Genomic DNA, 23,027 nt, shown 5'->3' on the forward strand with positions numbered 1-23,027 from the left:
ACAAATAAGTAAATAAAACCTTTTGTTTAAAAAAAAAAAAAGAAAGAAAAAGACAATAGCCACATTCCTTCATGGAAGGAAACTAGACCCAATTTGCTCTCCCAGCCTTATTTCCCTCTCGTTAAAATAAATCTCACATCCCTTTGCTTGGTCCTAACTCTGAGACTGCCACTCCACCAAAAGGATAAATCACATAATCAATAATCAGAGTTTAAAATTCAACATCCTATCACTAATTGACTGTATCAAAACAAGAAACATTGCAATTCAAACCAACCTTTTAAAAAACTTTAATATCCTTATTTAATATAAACTGAAGCATCTGTCAAATTTATTCTTAATTAAATTCCTTAAAATTGGCATAGCAGTAATATGTATTTGAAGATTCGGGGAGTGGTAGGGTGCCTGGGTGGCTCAGTGGTTAAAGCCTCTGCCTTTGGCTCAGGTCATGATCTCAGGGTCCTGGGATCAGGCCCTACATCCGGCTCCCTGCTCGGCAGGGAGCCTGCTTCCCCCCTCTCTTTCTCTGCCTGCCTCTCTGCCTACTTGTGATCTTTGTCTGTCAAATAAATAAATAAAATCTTAAAAAAAAAAAAAAAGATTTGGGGGGTGCCTGGGTGGCTCAGTTGGTTAAGCTTCTAACTTCGGCTCAAGTCATGGTCTCCTCGTCCTGGGATCAAGTCCTGCACTGGGCCCCTTGCTCAACAGGAAGCCTGCTTCTCCCTTTCCCTCTACCCCTCCCCCATGCTTATGTGCATGCGCTCTCGCTCTCTCTCAAATACGTAATCTTTTAAAAACTAAAATAAAAATAAAATAAAATTCTGTATTGTATTTACTAAACATCTAAAAAAAACTACATCCATGAGCAACTCTGCTTACCATCAAAACCCAATAAATTCATTCCCGTTAAAATAAGATACTAAAAAGGGATGGCTCATCAAGTACTAATAACAGCTATCAAAGGAGTGGAAGGGGAGCACAGATAAAGAAAAGTAATAAAATGTATATACAGATAGTTTACAAAAGTAGAAAGTCCAACTCAAAGGTACTAAGGGCAAGTTGTAAGATGCATAATAAAGAGATCAAAACCAACTGCATTACCGTAGCCTAATGAGACTGTGGAGGGGGGTGGCTTCTAATGATAAATGAAGATATTAACTCCAAAGAATAAGTGGCAAAAAGTTTTTAAAATTTAGTAATTAACTCTTAAGTAGAGAAACCCGGTAGACACCATCTTAACCAAGTGATAGAAGTTACCACCACCAGTAATAAGACAAGTTGGCATCACATGCATAGGATTACACGGAGCATTTACTTCTTGGTGTTCCTACACAAAGAAAAATCAAACAAGCCCAAACTGAAGAACATTCTACAGAGCAATAATCCACAACATTCTTTAAAAATATCAACAACGTGAGAGATTGCATAAGCTGTTCCATATTGAAAGATGCTGAAGACACAGGAAAACAAAATACAACACATTATCCTGGGCCTAAAATGGGTAATGTAAACAAATTGCTTATGCAGGCTGAGAATTAGGTGGTAGTAATGTATCAACATCAATTTCTGAATTTTGATTGGAATACCTTGGTAATGCAAAAAAGTGTTCTTATTTTTAGGAAATCTGTGCTAAAATTGTCAGAGGGAAATGGTGCATCAGGCCCTCAATCTACTTCCAAAAAAGTCAGATAAAAAGGAATAATACACTAGCATGGCCAATACGGCAGAATCTAATATGAGGGAATATGGATGAAGATTTTGTGAGTGCTGTGTACCACTCTTGCAAATTCTGTCAAGCTGAAATTATTTCAAAGTAAAAAGTTAAAAAAAAATTAAAAATAAGAAATAGCAGGGGTGTCTAGTTGGCTCAGTCAGCTAAGCACCAGACTCTGGATTTCACCGCAGGTAGGGCTCTCAGGGTCCTGGAATCCAGCTCTGCATCAGCCTCCTGGGGTCAAGCCCATGTCAGGCTCTGAATTCAGTGTAGAGTCTGTTTGTCCTTCTCCCTCTGCTCCCACACACATATACAAATACACACACACACACACACACACACACTCTCTCTCTCTCTAATAAATAAAATCTAAAAAAAACTTTTAAAAAGTATCAGATTTTAACATATTTCAAAGGCAATTATCAAAACTCTATGGCCCATAGCAGTGCCTTCCTGGCTGGAGCAGTTGGTTAAGCATCTCGGCTTCAGGTCAGGCTCAGGTTGTGATCTCAGGGTTGTGGAATCCAGCCCCACATCAGGCTCTACACTCAGCTCAGTGTGGGGGTCTACTTGGGATTCTCTCTCTCTCCCTCTCCCACTCACGCTCTTGCTCTTTCTCTAAAATAAATAAGTCTTTAAAAAATTAAAAATTTTTAAAAACTCTATGGCCCACAGCAAACTTTATACTTATCAGTAAAAAACTGAAAACTTAACCTCTAAGATATCTGAACAAGACAAGGATGCCCACTCTCATGACTCATATTCAACAGAGTAGTGTTGAAAATCCTAGCCAGAGCAATTAGGCAAGAAAAAGAAATAAAAGGCATCGAAACTGGAAAGGAAGAAGTAAAACTTTCACTATTTGCAGATGACATGACACTATATACAGAAAACCTTGGAGACTCCACCAAAACCCTATTCAAATAAATGAATTCAGTAAAGTTTCAGGATACAAAGTTAATATACACAAATGTGCCATTTCTGTCCATTAACAACAAAGAAAAAGAAATTAAGAAAACTATTCCATTTACAACTGCAGCAAAAAGAATAATCTATCTAGGAAAAAAATTTAACCAAGGAGGTGAAAAACCTGCATTCTGAAAACTGTACGACACTGATGCGTGATGACATGAATAAATGGAAGGATACTTTGTGTTCATGAATTAAAAGAATCTTGTTAAAACATCCATACTACGTAAAAAAAAAAAAGAAAAAAAATCCATACTACAAAAGTAATCTACAAATTTAATGCAATCCCTATCAAAATTCTAATGCTGTTTTTCACAGAAATAGAATAAGTAATTATAAAATCTGTATGGAAACACAAAAGACCCCAAATTGGGGCACCTGGGGGGCTCAGTCAGTTAAGCATCTGTTAAATCAGTTAAGCTCAGGTCAGGACCTCGGCCAGGGTCATCCTGGGATCAAGTCCCACATCAGTCTCCCTTCTCAGTGGGGAACCTGCTTCTCCCTCTCCTCATGCCTGCTGCCCCTGCTATGCACACACACACACACTATGTCAAATAAATAAAATATTTCTTAAATAGAAAATTACTGTTTTTTAAAAAGACCCCAAATAACCAAAGTAATCTCAAGAAAGAAGAACAAAGCTGGTGGCATCACTCTCCTGAATTTCAAAATGTATTACAAAGCTATAATAATCAAAACAACATGGTATTGGCATAAAAAGAGAGACATAGATCAATGGAACAGAATAGAGAGCCCAGAAATAAACCCACATATATAAGGTCAATTAATTTATGACAAAGGAGACAAGACTATACAATGGGGAGAGGATGGTCTCTTCAATAAATGGGTGTTGGGACACTGGACTGCCAAATGCAAAAGAATGAAACTGGACCACTATCTTACACCATACACAAGAATTCACTCCAAATGGATCTAAGACTTGACCATCGTTTGGTATTAACTTAGGTGAGGGCAGGGAGGCCATGAAACTATAAAACCCCTAGAGGAAAACCAAGGCAGAAAGATCCTTGATGTTGGTGTTGGCAATATTTTGGATTTGACACCAAAAGCAGAGGCACAAAAGCAAAAACAAACAAGTGGGACTCTATCCAACTCCCCTTTGCTCCCTCCTTGTGCAACAGTATGAATGGACGTCCCTAGAAGGTACGATGCTAAATGAAGTAAGTCGGACAGAGAAAGATAAATACTACATGATTTCACTTATATGTGGAATCTAAAACACAGACAGAACAAACCAGACTCGGCTTTGGAAAACAAGCTGGTTGTTGCCTGAGTGAAGGGAGTGAGGGGATGGGCAAAACAGGGGAAAGGGATAAAAAGAGAAACGTCCATCCAAGTACAAACCAGGCCCAACCCTGCTTAGCTTCCGAGATCAGACGAGATCGGGCGTGTGCAGGGTGATGGGATCGAGACAAATCATAAGAGACTCTGAATCTCACAAAACAAACTGAGGGTTGCTGGGGGGCGGAGGGTAGGGAGAGAGTGGTTGGGTTATGGACATTGGGGAGGGTATGTGCTATGGTGAGTGCTGTGAAGTGTGTAAACCTGGCAATTCACAGACCTGTACCCCGGGGGCTAATAATACATTATATGTTAATAAAAAAAATAATTAAAAAAAAAAAAGAGAGAAACTTCCAGCTATAAAATAAGACACAGAGATGCAAGGCATACCTAGGAGATAGAGTAAAGAACACGTAATGACCGTGACAAATGGTAGCTAGACTTATCTTGGTGACTTGGATAAGCCTTAGTCACCTGGATCACTTCCTAACATATATCAATATTGAATCACTGTGTTGTGTATCTGAAATTAATAATATATCTCAACTACACTTCAATAAAGAGAAAACTAAAAAGCTCCTGCACAGCAAAGGAAATCACCAAAGAAACAAAAAGTCAGCTTGCTGAATGAGAGAAAGCATTTGCAAATCTGTATCTGATGCAGGGTTAACAATCACATATGTAAAGAACTCACACCACTCAACAGGAAAAAAACAACATGATCAAAAAATGAGCAGAGGATCTAAATAGACATTTTTCTGTCGAAGACATATGAACGGCCAGTCAGTACACGGAAAGATGTTCGACATCATTACTCTTCAGGGAAATGCAAATCAGAGCCACGGCGAGGGACGTGGCCTCACACCTGTTAACACGGCTTTTATCAACAAGACAAGAAATTACAAGGGCTGGAGAGAATGTGGAGAAAAAGGAACCCTCGTCCACGGCTGGCAGGGAGGTAGACAGGCAGAGCGACTACAAAAAAAGATCCTCAAGCAATTAAAAACAGAATCACCACACGGTCCAGCAGTCCTAGTTCAGGTAATGTACCCAAAGGAAACGAAATCATTATCTCAAAGAGATACCCATACTCCTGTGTTCACCCCAGTATTCACAGCAGGGGTGTGTGTGACCGCATATAGACACACACCGTGAAATACTATCTGACCTTTAACTAAAGGAAATCCTGTTATTTGTGACAACACGGATGAGTGTGGAGGGCATTACGCTACAAGAAGGAAGTCAGAGAGAGAAGGATGAACACCACATGGTCTCACCAGTATGCGGAATCTTAAACAAGACGTCTTCATCATCTAAACCTAAGAGAAGAGTGGTTGCCGGGGGCAGGAGGGCGGGTTGGAGGGGGAGTAGGGAGAGACGGGTGAAAGGATCCAGACGTCCAGCTATGGAACAACTAACGTCTGGGGCTTCGACATGTAATGTGGTGACTGCAGCTGTAACATTCTACCTTATCATTGACATCGGCTGGGAGAGAACTTGAATGTTCTCACCAAACAAAAGGGGGGGAAGATTTGAGGTGATGATGGAGGTGTTCATTACACAAATGGTGGGGGAATCCTCTTAAAACGTGTACATATATCAAAGCGTCACACTGTTCTCTTGAAATACCTTACCATTTTGTCAATTATGCCTCAAACCTGGGCCAAAAGAAAAAAAAAAAAAAAGATGACGACTTTGGCTGGTATGTACGCTCTTCCTGGACTTCATCCTGGTTGCTCTAAATCCCTGGAATTTTATAAATGAATATTTTTTAAGATTTTTATTTATTTATTTGACAGAGAGAGATCATAAGTAGGCAGAGGGGCAGGCAGAGAGACAGAGAGAAGGAAGCAGGCTCCTTGCCGAGCAGAGAGCCCGTTGCGGGGCTCAATCCCAGGATCCTGAGATCATGACCTGAGCCGAAGGCAGAGGCTTAAGCCACTGAGCCACCCAGGCGCCCCAATCCCTGGAATTTTATAAGTAACTAGAGATGGGGCCCTGATGGTTTATGGTAACCAAGGTGACTCACAGCAGTTCCAAGTTGAGTTTATGCTAACAAATGACTCAGGATGGGGGTTCCAGGGACAAGCCATATGACTGATCAGAACGTTGGGCCAGTGAGTGATAGGGCACCGGGCCAGCCTCTGGGGGAGGCTGGGGATTGATTCCACTGGTGATGCCTGCATGAGAAAAACACAACAGAAACTCTGGACACCAGAGCCTGGGGGAACGTTCCTGGTTGGCAATACTTTGACTATTGTCACACAATGAAGTACCAGGAGGGTGATACCCCGTGACACCACAGGGATAAGACACGGAAGCTTCAAATCTGGGACCCTCCCAGACCTCACCACCTTCCCTTTGGTTCCAATCTGTCTCTGTTGGAATAAATCTGTAATTGTCAAGACCGCACTTTCCCGAGTTGTAGGGGTTCAGGCAAATTACTGAACCTGAGTGGGCTGTGGGAACCCTTGACTTTGCAGCCAGCTTGGTCAGTAAAGAGGGTGGCCTAGGGACCCCCAAACTTGCAACTGCCATCTGAAGAGAGGCCAGTCTTACAGAGGGCTGTACCCTTCACCTGTGCGGTTTGGACGAACTCCAGGTAGTTGGGGCCAGAACTTTCTAGCTCTTGCTAGAGCTCCAGACCTATGCTCACATCTCAAGACACCACCTCCGCAGCTTGGCCTTGAGATCAGCTCGCCACTGGCTGCCCTGCTCTGACCGTCCCCTTTCTGCCATGGTCTCCCTCTGCTCACCCAAGTTAATACCAAACGGTAGTCCCAGACCAGGCACTCTCCAGCCTGTCACTGTCACTATGAAGACTCCCATCAGCACTGACTCAAAAGACCAGAAAGGTCTTAAAAGCCCTCTCCCCTTGCCTTGTGACCACATGCTCTAAGTCTAGGACAAAGTTCTCATGTAAGCAGCGGGCATGAAAGCACCTGACACGTTCATGAACGGTAAACCCAGACCACGCCCCTCACCGGGGTTCTGTGTCCGAGGACCTGGGGCAGAGACGAAGAATCTACATTGCGGAACTTGCTCATGGGTTTCGTTTGGAGTTGCATGGCAAATTAATTATGTTTCCACGTAAGACGGACACACGAAGGAGGACGGTCAATGATCCTTTGATCACAGGGGGTTACAGAACATACGCTGCAAATCTGGTACAGCCTGTAAACCTCAGAGGGAAACCCTGGCCCAAAGATGTCAAGGTCAGTTACATAATTGAACTAGGACCTGGTCTGAAGAAACCCGGAAAGGGTAGATCCAAGAGCCCTTCCTCCCCAGGGAACAAGCTGTGCCTGGGGAAGGGGCAAGGAAGCAGGGATTCCCCACATGGCCCAACAGACCAGCTACTGAACGAGGACACACGAGTCCTAGCCCCCGGTGTCCCCGCACGACCCCCACCCATGTCGCCACCGATCACTGGTTCAGAAGTGGAACAGGGATAAGGCTCCAAACAGCTGTGGGACGGGACAGCAGCAAAACACACGAGGAACAAGGCCTCTCAGTAGAGGGAAGGGGAGCCCCTGGGCTTTACCACGCCACCAGGAAGAAAGTAGGATTCAAGTCAGGGGCACCAGTCAGGAGAAAACTTGGTCCTCCCTCACGGGTTAAGGGGTCGCTCAAAAAACAGCCAACTCGCTCAGGAAATCCAATAGTAAATCATGCTGGGAGGCCATCAGCCTCGCTGGGAATCACAATGACAACAAAGTGAAGGTATTATGCCAGACACAATTTATATACATACATTATGTGTGGTATGTATACATATGTATATACATGTGTTATGTTATGTATATATGTACATAACTTGTGTGTATATGGGGTTTTTCATTCCAATATGAGCTGACCTATGAGCTAACAGACACATTTACAAGATTTTAAGATCTCAAACTGATCCAATTTTTCTCTAAAACAGCTCAGGAAGGGCCACCTGTCGCCTAAGCATCCAACTCTTGGTTTCAGCTCGGGTCATGATCTCGGGGTCGCGGGGTCCGGCTCCACACTCAGTGGGGAGTCGGCCTGAGATCTCCTCTCTCCTTTGGCCCCTTCACTGAGCGTAAGTGCGCTCTCTAAAATAAAATCTAAACAAGAACAGCAACCAAAGGGATGCCTGGGTGGCTCAGTTGGTTAAGTGTCTGCCTTCGGCTCAGGCCATGATCCCAGGGTCCTGGAATCAAGTCCCACATGGGGCTCCTTGTTCAGCAGAGAGCCTGCTTCTCCCTCTCCCTCTGCCTGCAGCTTCCCCTGCTTATGCGCACGCGCACACACTCTATGTCAAATAAATAAAATCTTTTTAAAAATAAATAAATAAACACTGCATTTTAAAAACAGATTGTGAAACCATCAAAGTAGGCACACTCATTAAAAATACGACCAAGCAGTGCAATTGGCTGACTCAGCCAGTAGAGCATATACGACTCTGATCCTGGGATTGTGAGTTCGAGCCCCCACATTGGTTTAGAGATCACTTAAAACCTTTTAAAAAGTACAACAAAAGAACTATATACCTACTGAGGGGTGCCTGGGTGGCTCAGTGGGTTAAGGCATCTGCCTTCGGCTCAGGTCATGATCTCAGGGTCCCGGGATCGAGCCTGGCATTGAGCTCTCTGCTCAGCAGGGAGCCTGCTTCCCCCTCCCCCTCTGACTGCCTCTCTGCCTACTTGTGATCTCTCTCTGTGTCAAATAAATAAATAAAATTTTTATAAAAAAAGAACTATACACCTATTGAGATTTAAAAGAAATACCATAGGGAGTTTGAAGGCAACTTTTAGTTCTTTTTGAGGGAAGGGAAGAGTTTGTGATTAGGACAGGATATGGGGAAGCTGGCAAAACCTTTTTTTTTTTTTAAGACTTTATTTATCCGACAGAGAGAGAGAGCACAAGCAGGGGGAACAGCAGTGAGAGAGCACAAGCAGGGGGAACAGCGGCTCGATCCCAGGATCCTAAGATCATGACCTGAGCTGAAGGCAGAGGCTTCACCCACGGAGCCACCCACACACCCCAGAAGCTGGCAAAATCTTATTCTAGAACTTGAGTGGTAGTTACAAGGGGGTTAACCCCATAACAATTCTCTAATCTAGGTCTCTATTTTGTAGAATATTCTGTGCCTGTTTTAGAAAATAAAGGTTAAAAACCATGGCTGGGGCGACTGGGTGGCTCGATGGGTTAAAGCCTCTGCCTTCGGCTCAGGTCATGGTCCCAGGGTCCTGGGATCGAGCCCCACATCGGGCTCTCTGCTCAGCGGGGAGCCTGCTTCCCTTCCTCTCTCTGCCTGCCTCTGCCTACTTGTGATCTCTGTCTGTCAAATAAACAAAATCTTAAAAAAAAAAAAAAAAGTGGCATTAAGTGAGAAGTACAATGGACAAGGGTAAATTATATATAATCACAAATTGACCACTTCCTAGAAATATTTGCAAAAATCACCTAATAAATGTATACAGTGACCTAATAACAAAAGTAGGGATTTTGCTACCCTTCGTCAAAGAAAAAAAAAATTGCCTTAGGCTACTAGGGCTGCCATAACAAAATACCACAGACAAGATGATTTAAACAGCAGTAATTTACTTTCGCACAGTTCTGGAGGCTAGAAGTCCAAGACCAAGGTGCTGGCAGGGTTAGTTTCCTCTGAAGCCTCTCTCCTCGGCTTGCCGCTGGCCACCTCCTGTGTCCTTATGTGGCCTTTCCTCTGTACACGTGCCCCCCGGCCCGGTCTATCTGTGTGCGCACGAACTTTCTCTTCTTCTAAGGACACCTAGGAGACTGGGTTAGGGCCCATCCAGATGTCTTCATGTCAATCATCTCTTTAAAAGCTCTTTCTCCAAATGGAGCAAGTACAAGGCATTGGGGTTCCAACATGAGTTTTGGGGACACACAATTCAGCCCATTACACTATCATTCACCCATCAGAGTTAGCCAGGGGGAAGAAAAAAACGGACACAAACACCCAAGACAGGAAGAACAGAGTTGAGGCAAGACTGGCCAGGAGCTAAAAAACGCCAACACCCCTACCTGCATCCTCAGGGTTCATTACACTGTTCCTCCACTGCTGCATATGCTGCTCATTATCCATCATAAAAGGGAAGGAAGGATGAAAGAGGGAGGAACAGAAACGGGAGGAAAACCCACATTTGTGTAGGTCTTAGTGGCGGGGTACCTTCTCCATAAAAGTGAGTCATCCAACAATTAAATAGGTGCCATTTATGGTTAAGAACAACATATTTTTCCTCTTATCAGTAGTAAGTATACTTTGTAAATAATTTGATTAGGGGCGTCTGGGTGGCTGAGTTGGTTCAGCACTGGAGTCTTGACTTCGGCTCAGGTCACGATCTCAGGGTCGTGGGATGCAGCCCCGCATCAGGCTCCACGCTCAGCAGGGAGTCTGCTTGAGATGCTCTCTCCCTCTGCCCCTCCCCACCCTCATGTGCCCATACGTGCTTTACAAGAAAGAAAGAAAGAAGATGCATTAATCAATTGATACAGTGATTTAAGGAAAAGCCCTAGAAAAGGAGCAGTGGAAGGAAAGATGGGCCTCTACTGACCACTGAACCACACCATAGCTTGGCTCACCTAATTCCATCTTTGGCCCATTTGTGAGTCTGACCCTCCCTCCTCTCCTTATCCCAGGCACAGGGTTTGACCCTATTTCCTAGCCCCACCCCACCCCCTTACAGTTAGGTGAGACCATGTGGCACTGGAGAGCCCACAGGTAGGGCTCAGGCCTTCAAACCCTGTCCACAGCTCTCCACACTCTCCCTTCCTGCTCTCCAAACCTCCACTAGGCAGCAACCCACAGGAGCCAGGTCCATGCACACACATCACCTGGGGTCTGTTAAAATGCAAATTCGGATTCACCCAGTCTGGGGGCGGGGCCTGAGACTCTGCATTTCTCCCAGGCACCTAGTGATGGCCAGGGGACTGGTGTGTAGACCACAGTTCCAGCAACAAGGCTCTAGGGAGGGTCTCCCAGCGGGGAGGTTCTCCTTCCCAAGGCCTCAGACAAGGTGATCAAATCATGAGCGGTGGAAGACGCAGCAGAAAGACCCAACCAGGAATAGCCAGCTGGCCTGGCTCTTGACCCTTATCATAGATCAGCTCGGACCTATGATTAACCCCGGTCTTGCAGCACAGCTTGGGATGTGTGGCGACAGCTGCAGACAGATGACACTAGCGTGTGCAATGTCATAGCAGCTGGCTGGCTTCTATCAACAACGGAATCTGCCACCCTGAGTCAGAGGACAGGGCTGTCAACAGTGCGATCTATGAAGGCAGCCGCTGTGACTGCACTGAAACCACAGCGACTGGCCTGGGGGCAGAGGACCAGAAGGTCACGCAGCCTCCAGCGGCCACACTGCTCTTGCTCCAACGGAAGCCCAGGCAGAGCCTTTATACTTACAGACACGGTGATCAACAGAGGGTTTGTCTAAAAAGCCTCCGCCAATGTTTGTATCACCTGATCCCTTGGCATCCCAGTGTTTATAAACATGCAGGGATCACCATGCTTGTCCAAAACCTGCAGGAAGCAGACGAGAACTTGGCAGTAACCCCCAAGGACACTTTGAGTCAGTCCGCTCTGGTTTGCCGGGGGACTTTCTCAGGTTTAATTTCAAGCTTAGTTAACTTGTGGTTCCTTCTCTATTTACATAACAGACCACGGACCTGAGAGAGGCAGAGCATGGGGCTGGCTCTCCCGTGAACCTGTGGCCTTGATCGCAATCAGTCTAAAGCCTGAAAACAGGCGGCAGACCTAGGGAGCTCCCACCCACCCAAGAGGTTGAAGAAGCCATCTGAATCTGAATTCCCAAGGAATCTAGATTATAGACCTGTACTCAGAGTGCAGGCTGGTTCACCTCCGGGGCATGCTGAAGTAACTTCCTTCGGGGAAATACTCTTAGGGTTCGGCTGAGAATGATGTTGGGGGCACTTCAGGTATCTGCGGTGAAATGTACTTACCATGTTTTCCAAGTTCATGAGCCCTAGACAGACCTTTCACAGGCAGGGAAAACAGCACTTCCCAGCCTAGCCTTTCTTGAAATGACCACAGATTTCATTAAGCAAACACGAGGTCTAGAGCAGTCCTCTCTATTCTGAGTGGTCAAGAAGCCCCATGGGGCCCTAGGTGGTTTTTACCTTTTTCTGTCTCTTCCAAAGTGCCTAGAATAATGAAAAGTATATGCTAGGCAAAGCTAAACACCTTCTAGGGGCGCCTGGGGGGCTCAGTCAGTTATGGTTAATCTGCCTTCAGGTCAGGTCATGATCCCGGGGGTCCTGGGGTCAAGTCCTGAGTCCCATGTCCTTGTGCAGCGGGGAGCCTGCTTCTCCCTCTCTCTCTGCCCCTCCCCCTGCTTGTGTGCTCACTCTCTCTCAAATAAAATCTTAAAAAAAAAAAAAAAAAAACACCTAACCACCTACTTAACACAGAAATAACAAACATACACCAAACATGTCACTTCATTTTATGTCTGCAAGGCAGACAAAGAAAACACTAAGTTTAACCCAAAAAGTTTAGGAAGAAGCATCTACCACAATCAGCTTTCTCCCTTACTCAAAAGCAATTAATTTATTCAAAAGAAGTTCCCTTATTTAAACTCCCCCCAAACTTCCAAACCTCTTTTTATTTTCCCTTAAGTCTCCAAATAGCACATGGTGTTATGGTTTTTAAACCTGTTCTTTCCTGGTGACTCCGCTTTGATGATCTCTAAGACTTCGGTCGAGCACCACGGACCCTCTCGCTCTTCTCCAGGCCCTTCCAGAGGACTCCAGGGTTCTTCTGCATTTTTTTTTCTTTAAGATTTTTTATTTGAGAGAGAGAGAGTGAGTGCAGGGGGAGGGGCAGAAGAGGGAGGAAAGAGGAGAGAGAGTATCTCAAACAGACTCCACACTGAGTGCAAGTCTGTCCCAGGGCTCGCTCTCACAACCCTGAACCAAAACCACGAACCAGACGCTTCACCGACTGAGCCATCCGGGCAACCCCGGGTCTTCTTAACAAGCCTGCTTCAGCTATTATTTCTGCCCAAGCTCCCTTCTCTGACCTGACCATCAGATTTCTCTCTAGGTCATCATACAACAGAGCAATATAACATTTAAGGCTCCACTGGAACACTCTGATGGAGATTTCAGGCCCCTGCCTGGTTGTCATACAATCCAAAAAAAATTAAAACATATATTTTTAATAATATATATTTTATATTTATATATTTAAATAAATATATTTTATATATTTTACTTATACAATTATATATTATATAACATATATTTATACAATTGTATTTAAAATATATTTAATTTTATATATATTTTATATCCATAAAATATATATATTTGGGGGGGGCAGATGATATGAGGGGCGGAGGGGGAAGGCAGGCGGTCGCACACCTATGTTTTGTACTCCAAGAAAACACAATTAAAGTAGCTGTGCCTAGTTTTTCATTTCATTTTTATCACATCACCACCCTAGATTCTTAGGGGAAAAGGCACAGGGTTAACAAGCACTGATCTGACTTCCTATTATCCACGACTTAATAACAGAGGCTGCTTCAAGCCCACAAACAAAAGCTACAAGGCTCTCCCAGCCCCAGGGCAGAAGTGAAGGTGTGATCGAAGACTCCCCAGGGCTCCAGCGGGCTCTGAACTTGGAACGACTCCTCCAGGGCGAACCGGTCCTTCTTCAGGGCCATCCCCCTCCCACCTCCCTTCTAGACAACTGTTCAGAGCTCTGAGCGGGGGACTCCAGACCTGGAATATGGGATTTGCCGGCCACATTCTGACAAGCGAAAACAACCGAACCAGAAAACAGAAGCCCAGCGTACCCTCTCTTACACACAATACAGAGAACAGCTGTCCCGAACGATTACACCAACTTAAAAGGTAAGAACCTCTCTACCTAGTGTTCAGCGTTAAGAGGGAGAAGCTAATTAGAAACCATACACTTTTCTCTTTGGGCAATACTGTGTCAATGGGACAGATTTTCGGAAAATTCCAGCTAAACCAGTTCATTCTTTGAAGCATTAGGTCAATTACAAACATACCAACCCTAGCTGCAGATTCAGAAAGAACAAAAACAGCCTTTGAAAAGCTTCTTACACGGTCTATTAAAGGGCTTATTCAGTAGGAAGTAGAAGACGGAAAGCTCCATAGGGAATCTCGGGACATGCTAAAATTGCTTTCTTAATAATCTTAGGCTCTTCTCCCGCTTTGAAAAATGTTTCCTGTGACCGCAAAACCTCAGAGGTGGGGGGAGAAAAAGAGCGACTGAAAACACAAATGGGTTTAGCAGAAAGCGCGGGGTATTGCAGGTAGACATACTCCGCAAATGGGCCATCACCCCTGGCTCCCATCTGTCCCGTCTCCCCAGTCCCATACCCACCCCAGGGACACGGATTCCGCTTCCAGGCAAATCCGATTCCCTCTAGCAAGCCACTCTGCTCCTTGTCCCTCCACGAAGGTCACCCGAACTTCATCGAAACAAAGAGGAGGGAACACAGACCACCCCCTCCCACCCCCGCTGCAAGAGTCTAGAAGAGTGAGGACCCAATGTATAACCCAGAAGCAGAGGAAACACCACCCTTTCTCCCTCCAAAGAGGCCAGAGTCAAACGGCATCTTCCCCCGTCATCCCCACTGATCCCCAAGGTAGCAGCCCTCACATGCTCTCAAAGCACAGAATGCGTACATGCCTTTATGCATTTTTTTTTCAAATGCAACCCACAACTTTTGTTGTAGAGATTTTATTTATTTATTTGACAGAGAGAGTGCGCACAAGCAGGAGGAGCAGCAGTGGGAGAGGGAGAAGCAGGCTCCACGCTGAGCAGGGGGTCCAATGTAGGACTTGATCCCAGGACCCTGAGATCATGACCCTGAGCCACCCAGGCGTCCCTCACTTTTTTTTCTTCTTCTTTTTTTTCTTTTTTCTTTTTAACCAGGTTCTCAGCAACAGGATTGGAGTAAACAGGAATTCTGACAGTCACTAATTCAGACGAGGTCCTAAGTGCTGGTCTACCATGTGCCAAGACCTTTCCTGGACTGTTGCCCACAGATGGCCTCTTCCGGGGAGCTCACAGGAAGGAAAGAGGGACAACCGACCGAAGACAGGTCCAGAACAATGACAACGATCAGGGCGAAAATGAAAGAGAGACGCGGCTGAGGCTGGCGGCGGTTACTCTAGCTGGAGGTGAGGGAGGCTCTCAGAGGAGGCCGGGCGTGGACGGAGACGCAGGTCAGCATGTTCCAAGAAAAAGAACAGCGAGTGAGAAGCCCGGAGGTCTACGGCACGCACAGAAAAATCCTGAAATACTAAGCATTTGCCGCTAATAGAGCGGGATAATAAAAGAATGTCCTGTAGAAGGGAGTGAATCGGGGAATCGGGGAGAGGGAGCCGGGCTCCGGGACTTCTTCCATCTACCCAGTTACTACTGGCATGTTCCATGGACAAAGACAGCAACTGGCTGGGACTGGATGTGGCCCGAGGGCACACATTGTTAGTTCCTCAGCCAGGACAGTCACCGGAAGGATGCCGCCTGCCAGCCTCCACCAGCTCAGCAGCCCCCAAGTGCTGGGCCCCACGCAGGGCCACTCAGAGGTGAAGGTCTGTGTCATCTCAGGGGACTTCCAGCCTTTCCTCCTTCCCCAGGACTTCCCCGGTTCCCAGACAGCTCACCACAAGCCCCAGGCCATGGGCCCCTGGCCAGCTCGCTCCCCCTGCCTCCCACGGCAGAGAAGCTGAGTGCTGGGCCACAGTGGTCTTCACTGGCTGGACTCCGACGCATCCCGGGAGACCCGTCCGGCGCCATGAACTGGACCACCCGTCTCCCTCCACACTCCCACCGCCTGGTCTGCGAGGGGCCACCTCCAGGGCCGCACGCTCTCCCGGGAGCTTTCACGGGAGCTTTTCACGTGGAAGCCCAGGCGGCAGGTGGTTCTCCCAGGTCGGGGTGGATCCCGGGTTTTCACTACCCGTCACTCCCGCCACAAGAGTAGCAAACGTCTGGCCTCACCCTGACCACACTTGCTGCCCAAGTTCCACGGCGCGGTGAAGGGTATAGTTTAGGGAATACAAACTTCAGCTCACTTAGAGCAATATTATTTATCATCCAACCTAAGACACTCCCAGGAGTAAAACGAGGGGTTGTTAATAATTACAACAGGGTAAGGGGCAAACCGAGAGCTAGAAGCCCAAGGCACAGGTGAAAAGAAAAATTAAAAACAAGACTGGCAACAGCTCTAGGACCTCAGGCAGTCAAAAAAAAAAAAAAATTGACAATTTATTTGAGAGAGAGCACAAGTGGGAGGGGCAGAGAGAGAGAGAGGGAGAGACTCTCTAGCAGACACCCCCTCTGAGCGAGGAACCCAAGGCAGGGCTCGATCTCCAGACCCTGAGATCATGACCTGAATCAAAACCACGACTGGAGGGGCGCCTGGGTGGCTCAGTGGGTTAAGCCGCTGCCTTCGGCTCAGGTCATGATCCCAGAATTCTGGGATCGAGTCCCACATCGGGCTCTCTGCTCAGCAGGGAGCCTGCTTCCTCCTCTCTCTCTCTCTCTGCCTGCCTCTCTGCCTACATGTAATCTCTCTCTGTCAAATAAATAAATGAAAATCTTTAAAAAAAAAAAAAAAAAAAACACGACTGGATGCTTAACCCACTGCACCACCCAGGTACCCCTCAAAAATTTTATTCTTGGGGCATCTAGGTGGCTCAGTGGGTTAAGCCTCTGCCTTTGGCTCAGGTCATGATCTTGGGGTCCTGGGATTGAGCCCTCCATCGGGCTCTCTGCTCAGCAGGGAGCCTGCTTCCCCCTCTCTCTCTGCCTGCCTCTCTGCCTACTTGTGATTTCTCTGTCAAATAAATAAATAAAATCTTAAAAAAAAAAACAAATATTATTCTTGGTCTGATTTCCTTTAAATCGAGGTAGGATTTCTTTTCCTTTAGTGGGGGGGAGCGGAGGGGGGAAGGCTACCACACCAAACCATTTCCTTCCAAAATAAAAAGAAGCAAGAACACCACAGAGAACAGTGGCCTATCTGGAGACCCAGATATAGACAGGGTGCCGGGTGGCTCAGTGGGTTAAGCATCTGACTCTCAATTTCAGCTCAGGTCATGCTCTCAGGATCATGAGATCAAGCCCCACATTGGGCTCAGCGGGGAGTCTGTCTGAAATTCTCCTTCTCTCCCTTTGCTTCCCCCCTCACCCCAGACACACACATACACTCTCTCTCTCAGATAAATAAAATGGGAAGGGGCACCTGGGCGACTCGGTCGGTTGGTACCTGCCTTTCATTCAGGTCATGATCCCAGGGTCCCGGGATTGAGCCCCGCGACAGGCTCACCACTCAGCAAGGACTCTGCTTCTCCCTCTTCCCCCTCTACCTGCCTGTGATGTTTTTCTCTCTCTCTCAAACATTTTTTTTTTTAAATGGAGAACCCAGGTATAAAGAACACAAACCCTTCTCTCTATAGTCTAACCTAAGGCTTAAATCCATCAGGGGCCAGGGGCCACCTCAGAAGTAAAGACTTAGGGGGGCACCTGGGTGGCTCAATGGGTTAGAGCCTCTGCCTTTAGCTTGGGTTATAATCCAGTCCATGATCAGGGTCCTGGGATCAAGTCCCGCATCCGGCTCTCTGCTCAGCTGGGAGCCTGCTTTCCCTCCTCTCTCTCTGCCTGCCTCTCTGCCTACTTGTGATCTCTGTCAAAAAAATAAATAAACAAATCTTTAAAAATTTAAAAAAAAAAAAAAAGAAGAAGAAGTAGTAAAGACTAGGCCTGAATACAGACACCAGACTACTAATATAGGAAAAAGAAGCCATCTGTAACACATCAGGCTTCTGGAGGTACACCTCTTTTGGGATTTGAGAAGAGGGAAGAACTTTTTTTTTTTTTAAGATTTTATTTATTTATTTGACAGAGAGAGAGAGAGAGAGAGATCACCAGTAGGCAGAGAGGCAGAGAGAGAGGGGAAAGCAGGCTCCCTGCTGAGCAGAGAGCCCTATGTGGGGCTCGATTCCAGGACCCAAGGATCATGACCTGAGCCGAAGGCAGAGGCCTAACCCACTGAGCCGCCCAGGCACCCCGAGGGAAGAACTTTTGAACAAACTAAAACACAATGCAGTTTAACAAGCAGCACCTCTTCTAAGAAGCCTTTCTTCCCTGGATCACACCAGCTCCTCAGGCTCAGCCCACACGCTCACTGGTAACTCTCCCTCCTCTGCTTCCAGGGACCTCTGCTCATGACTTCCAACATCTGAAGCTGGGGATCAAACAGCCCCATCCCCTCCATTGACGAAGTTGTGCTGCCGTGGGCCCAAAACATACCCTGTGCACCCCAGTATCCTCAGCTGGAGGCAAAGGGGCGCGCTGGGCAAAGCGTGTACAAACATCACCACGTCTACAGTACCACCATACCTCATGTGACAGGAGTGTACACAGTAAGGCAGCAAACTGTTCACAAAAGGCCTGGAGCGATCAGAATGTCTGTGCCCAAGATGAGGGGGGCCACTGGAAGAACATGCAGGGAAGGAGCTGAAAGAAGACTGGGCGGGGGCGGGGGGGGGGAGGCCACCCAACACGCAACCCCTATCTTCACAAACCCCCAGACCCCATCGCAGATAGATTTTTGTGGAATCTAATGGGGGTGACTTGGGTTGTGGGAGAGAACCAGGAACCGGGGCTGACTTGGGGGGGACACAGAAGGTTCAAGAGAACATAGCAGGTAAAGCAGGAGGTGGAAGGAAGCCCAGCACTGGCAGGTAATGTGGAATGGGACCTTCAGCCACCAGCAGCGCCCTAGGAGCCACAGGGAGGAGCCACAGGGAGGAGTCAGCACGCCAGGCTTCCTTGGGGTGGGGGGTCCCCATCCTGGAAGAACACGCTAGCCTCACCCGTGCTTACGTTCTCCCCCCAGCACCAGACGGTCGGCCCTTCCGCACACAGGGTGCCACATCCGTGCTCACGGTTACCTCTTCCTTGAAATTCCTGCCAGGAATCCCCTGTGAGAGGGAGGAAACCGCTAATGGCTTTGAACCAGACCTTCTCCGGTCTGACCCAGGGCTGGCTTAACCCCACCTGCCTCTGGCTGATCTCAGGTTCGCCAGTCGGGATTCAACCCGCCTGCCACAGCCCTCACGCACCTCCCACACCACCGTCCCCACAGCCTGACCCACAGAGGAGGAGCCGTGCCTTCACTTTGTTCCGCCCTCGACAGAAAAACGCCAATTCCCAGAACTCAAAGGCGCCGAAATTCCCTGCTCCGGAGCGGAGCGTGTGTGAGCCGCTGCTCTGTGGGGCTCCTTCCTGCTGCACCCCATCCTTCCTGGAAGCCGTCTTAGAAACTGTGCCTCCCCCTTACAGGAAAGGAATCCCTCCCTCCCAGGGGGCCGAGTCCACGAAGCAGCCTTAAGGAATTCCAAGACTTCGGCTTCCTTTCTGAGCAGCTCCTAGCGGAGATGACCGAAGAGCGACAGAGTGAGAGAAAGAGACAGAGAGGGAGGAAGGGATCCTAATCTGGCTGACTCAGGGGGGCGAATTCTCTTTAAAAGATCTCTTTAAAAAAAAAAAAACTGGACTACGTGCACACGAAAGGGGAAAAGCAGAGAGGATTCGGAGCATGCTGAGAACGACAGTCCCCTTTTTCTCAGCTGTTAATACTTGGCACACTAAGGACTTGCACGGGGCTTTCACAGAAGCAAACTAACTTGGTTCATTTCCATGCGGATGTAAAAGAGAAAGTTCGGGGCACGAGCCTTAAAGAACCTAACGTACGTGGGACGGTCCCTCACCCCGGATGCAGACCTGGCTCCCAGGAACGGACACCAGCCTGCACGATCCAGTTTCAGGAGCGAGAATGACACTTGAACTCCCCGCCCGTCCGTCCAGGAGAGAAGCTCATTCTCCTATCGGGTCAAGTCCTCTGAAGGGTTTTTAAGGGCACTGCCTCCGAGACTGAAAAGTTCTGGGGACTTTCACCCTGAACTCAAAATTTGAGGCAGCAGGTCCACAACCAGCAGGTCGAGAGAAGGCTAAGGTCGTGAGGTCAAAGTCCTTAGTGAATTCAGTGTAATAGAGGTCAAATGACCACGATACAAAGCAGCTCTGACCAGTGACTGCGAGGGACACTGGCTCCAACCAGGACCTTCCAGGACACACAGGGAGCCTCAGATAGGGTGGGGGTGGGGGGGAATGCATTACAAAATACACAGACAGGGTGACTTCAGTAACAAAATTGAGCCTCTCGCGGTTCTGCAGAGATGGAGTCCAAGAGCAAGGCAGAAATAAAGCAGGTGCCAGATGCTCACTTGGGTGGTTTTGGCCACGTTGCTCTGCTATGGAAGGGTTTTCTAGGAACCTTCTGGAGAATACAGCTACCACCATCTTATAATTTCCCAAGTGCTTCCGGATAGTGACCCCATTCTCAGTACAAATTACATTTCCCTTCGTTGCTTTTTTTTTTTTTTTTTTTAAACAAATCTTAATTTCTGCAGCAGTTACTAACAGGTTACCTCTCCATGGGACATGGAGATGACACACCACACCACTTCCACATTCCCTCCCTGCTGCCTTGCCCTGCTTCATTCCAAGTGGGGACGAAAAGTAAGTGTATAGCATTTTATCCATTTATTATATTTAAAACACAAGTTTTAGAATACACCGAGACTGGGGTGCCTGGGTGACTCCATCGTTAAGCATCTGCCTTTGGCTCAGGTCATGAGCCACATCGGGCTCCCTGCTCGGTGGGAAGTCTGCTTCTCCCTCTCCGACTCCCCCTGCTTGTGTTCCCTCTCTCATCATCTCAACTAAATAAATAAAATCTTCTTCAAAAACTAACTAATTAATTAAAATGGAGTCAGGAGGGGCACCTGGGTGGCTCACTCAGCCAAGCGTCTGACTTCAGCTCGGGTTATGATCCCAGGATCCTGGGATCGAGACCCCTCCATTCAGCCTCCTCCCTGAGCAGGGAACCTGCTTCTCCCTCTGCCTGCTGTTCCCCCTGCTTGTGCTCTCTTGCTTTCTCTGTCAAATAAATAAGATCTTTGAGGCACCTGGCTGGCTCAGTGGGTTAAGCCTCTGCCTTTGGCCTAGGTCATGATCTCAGGGTCCTAGGACTGAGCTCTGCATCGGGCTCTCTGCTCAGTAGGAAGCCTGCTTCCCCCTCTCTCTCTGCCTGCCTCTCTGCCTACTTGTGATCTTTCTCTGTCAAATAAATTAATTTTTTTTAAAAAGATCTTTAAAAGGGGGGGGGGGTCCTCTTCTTTGCACTTCATACTTGCCTACAGTTTTGCTATAGCTTGAATGTCCCCGCCTGCAATTTTCTGCTATTCCGATATAAATTCATTTTTGCTTGTAACACAACTGACAGTTTTATTTTTAAGGTCAACATTCCATAATGCCCAGCTTGCTCCTGTTTAAGGCAGAGCCCTGCATTTCCAAATTAGAGAAACTCCGATTAGGAAGGCTAAAGTCATAACTTACAATCACTGGGTAAGCCTGCTAAGTTCAAGATGCTCGGTTAGGCACCAGAATAAAGGTGTTAAAGACACTTGTTCCTGCCCTCAATGAGTTAACAGCTTAGCTTTAAAAGTCACAAATGGGGGGCGCCTCAGTGGCTCAGTGGGTTAAGCCTCTGCCTTCGGCCCAGGACATGATTTCAGGGTCCTGGGATCAAGCCCCGCTTCCGGCTCTCTGCTCAGTAGAGACCGTGCTTCCCCCTCTCTCTGCCTGCCGCTCTGCCTGCTTGAGATCTCTCTGTCAAATAAATAAAATCTTTAAAAAAAAAAAGTCACAAATGCAGGGCACTTGGATGGCTGTCGGTTAAGCATCTGCCTTCAGCTCAGGTTGTGATCCCAGGGTTCTGGCATGGGCCCCATGTCAGGGTCTCTGCTCAGCGGAGAGTCTGCTTCTCCCTCTCCCTCTGTGTGTGCTCTTGCTTGCGTGCTCTCTCAAGTAAATAAATAAATCTTAAAAAAAAAAAAAAAAAAGGTAAGATCCCACAAGAGCCAGGCTGTGCTCATTAAGAGGAAATCGTGCTAATTCCTTTCTCTGCAGGATTTCAGACTGACTGCCAAGTACATAAGGTACCTCTGGACTCCCATAAGACAGACGACATGACCTCCCCACATACCTGTGGCAAGTTCATCTTCGACCCAGTGCTCACGAGTGGATCAGCCACAACCTGCAGGACAGTTCCAAGACCTGTCCTTTCTGGCATTACTTTCAACCGACAGCAATGGATGCTGGACCCTGAGACCAACAAAATGAACTTTGTGTGGGGACAAACCCCACCGACTGTGATGTCAGTTGTCCATGTGTCCAACACAGCCCAGCGGTATATACCGCTCACCATACCCAAGTGTTCTCGCCAGCCCAGGCTTCTTCCTGGAGCCCCCGACACATGATCAATGCATACCCCACCTCCCTACTTAAACGTGTGGAAGGCATCTCAAACTGAATATGGTCAAATCCGAACTCCTGGTCTTCTCCAACCTACTCCTCCTGCAGGCGTCAGCAGCTCACTGAATGGGGACTCGATCCTTCCGGGGGCTCGGGCTGAACCCAGAGGCAACCTTGCCTGTCTCTTCCACAATTATTAGGTAGTTAGATAGTTAGATATTAGATATTAGATATTAGATAGATTAGATAATAGATATTAGATAGTTCCACAATCTAATATCCGAGATGCCCAGCTCTACCTTCGAATAAACTCTTTCCTGAACCCAACTACTCACCATCGCCACTCCCATCACCCTCCTGGTCAAAGCTACCTCTTGCCTGAACCACTGTGAAAAATCTCCCACAGGTCTCCCTGCTTCTGCCCATGGATTTTAATCTATTCTTAATATATCCCAAACATTTGGAATGGGGTAGCGGGCGGGGCAAACATTTTCTGTAAAGAACTAGATCATAAATATTTTAGACGTTGCAGGTCATACAGTCTCTGTACCAAACACTCAACTCCGCTGTTGCAGCCCACGGACAATATATAAATGAATGAGCACAACCATGTTCCAATAAAACTTTATTTACAAAAATAGACAGTAGTCTGGATTTGAC

General features: G+C 47.1%; 1 protein-coding gene across 3 annotated transcripts in view; it reads right to left on the reverse strand.

Annotated features, from left to right (window-relative positions):
• The window catches only part of ABCC4 (ATP binding cassette subfamily C member 4 (PEL blood group)), a 246,336-nt gene that overhangs the window by 213,651 nt on the left and 9,658 nt on the right, over positions 1 to 23,027 (reverse strand). The window contains exon 1 of one of the 3 annotated variants that reach the window (XM_082700688.1): positions 19,773 to 19,871. The exons of 1 other annotated variant lie outside the window; for it this stretch is intronic. The gene's annotated coding sequence lies outside the window, so the exon portion shown is untranslated. Of the gene's footprint in view, positions 1 to 19,759; positions 19,872 to 23,027 lie in introns of those variants that run through there. One more of the 3 variants, XM_082700687.1, reaches the window with a different exon arrangement.

This window comes from Mustela nivalis (assembly GCF_964662115.1).
Source record: "Mustela nivalis genome assembly, chromosome: 15".
Lineage (NCBI taxonomy): Eukaryota > Metazoa > Chordata > Mammalia > Carnivora > Mustelidae > Mustela > Mustela nivalis.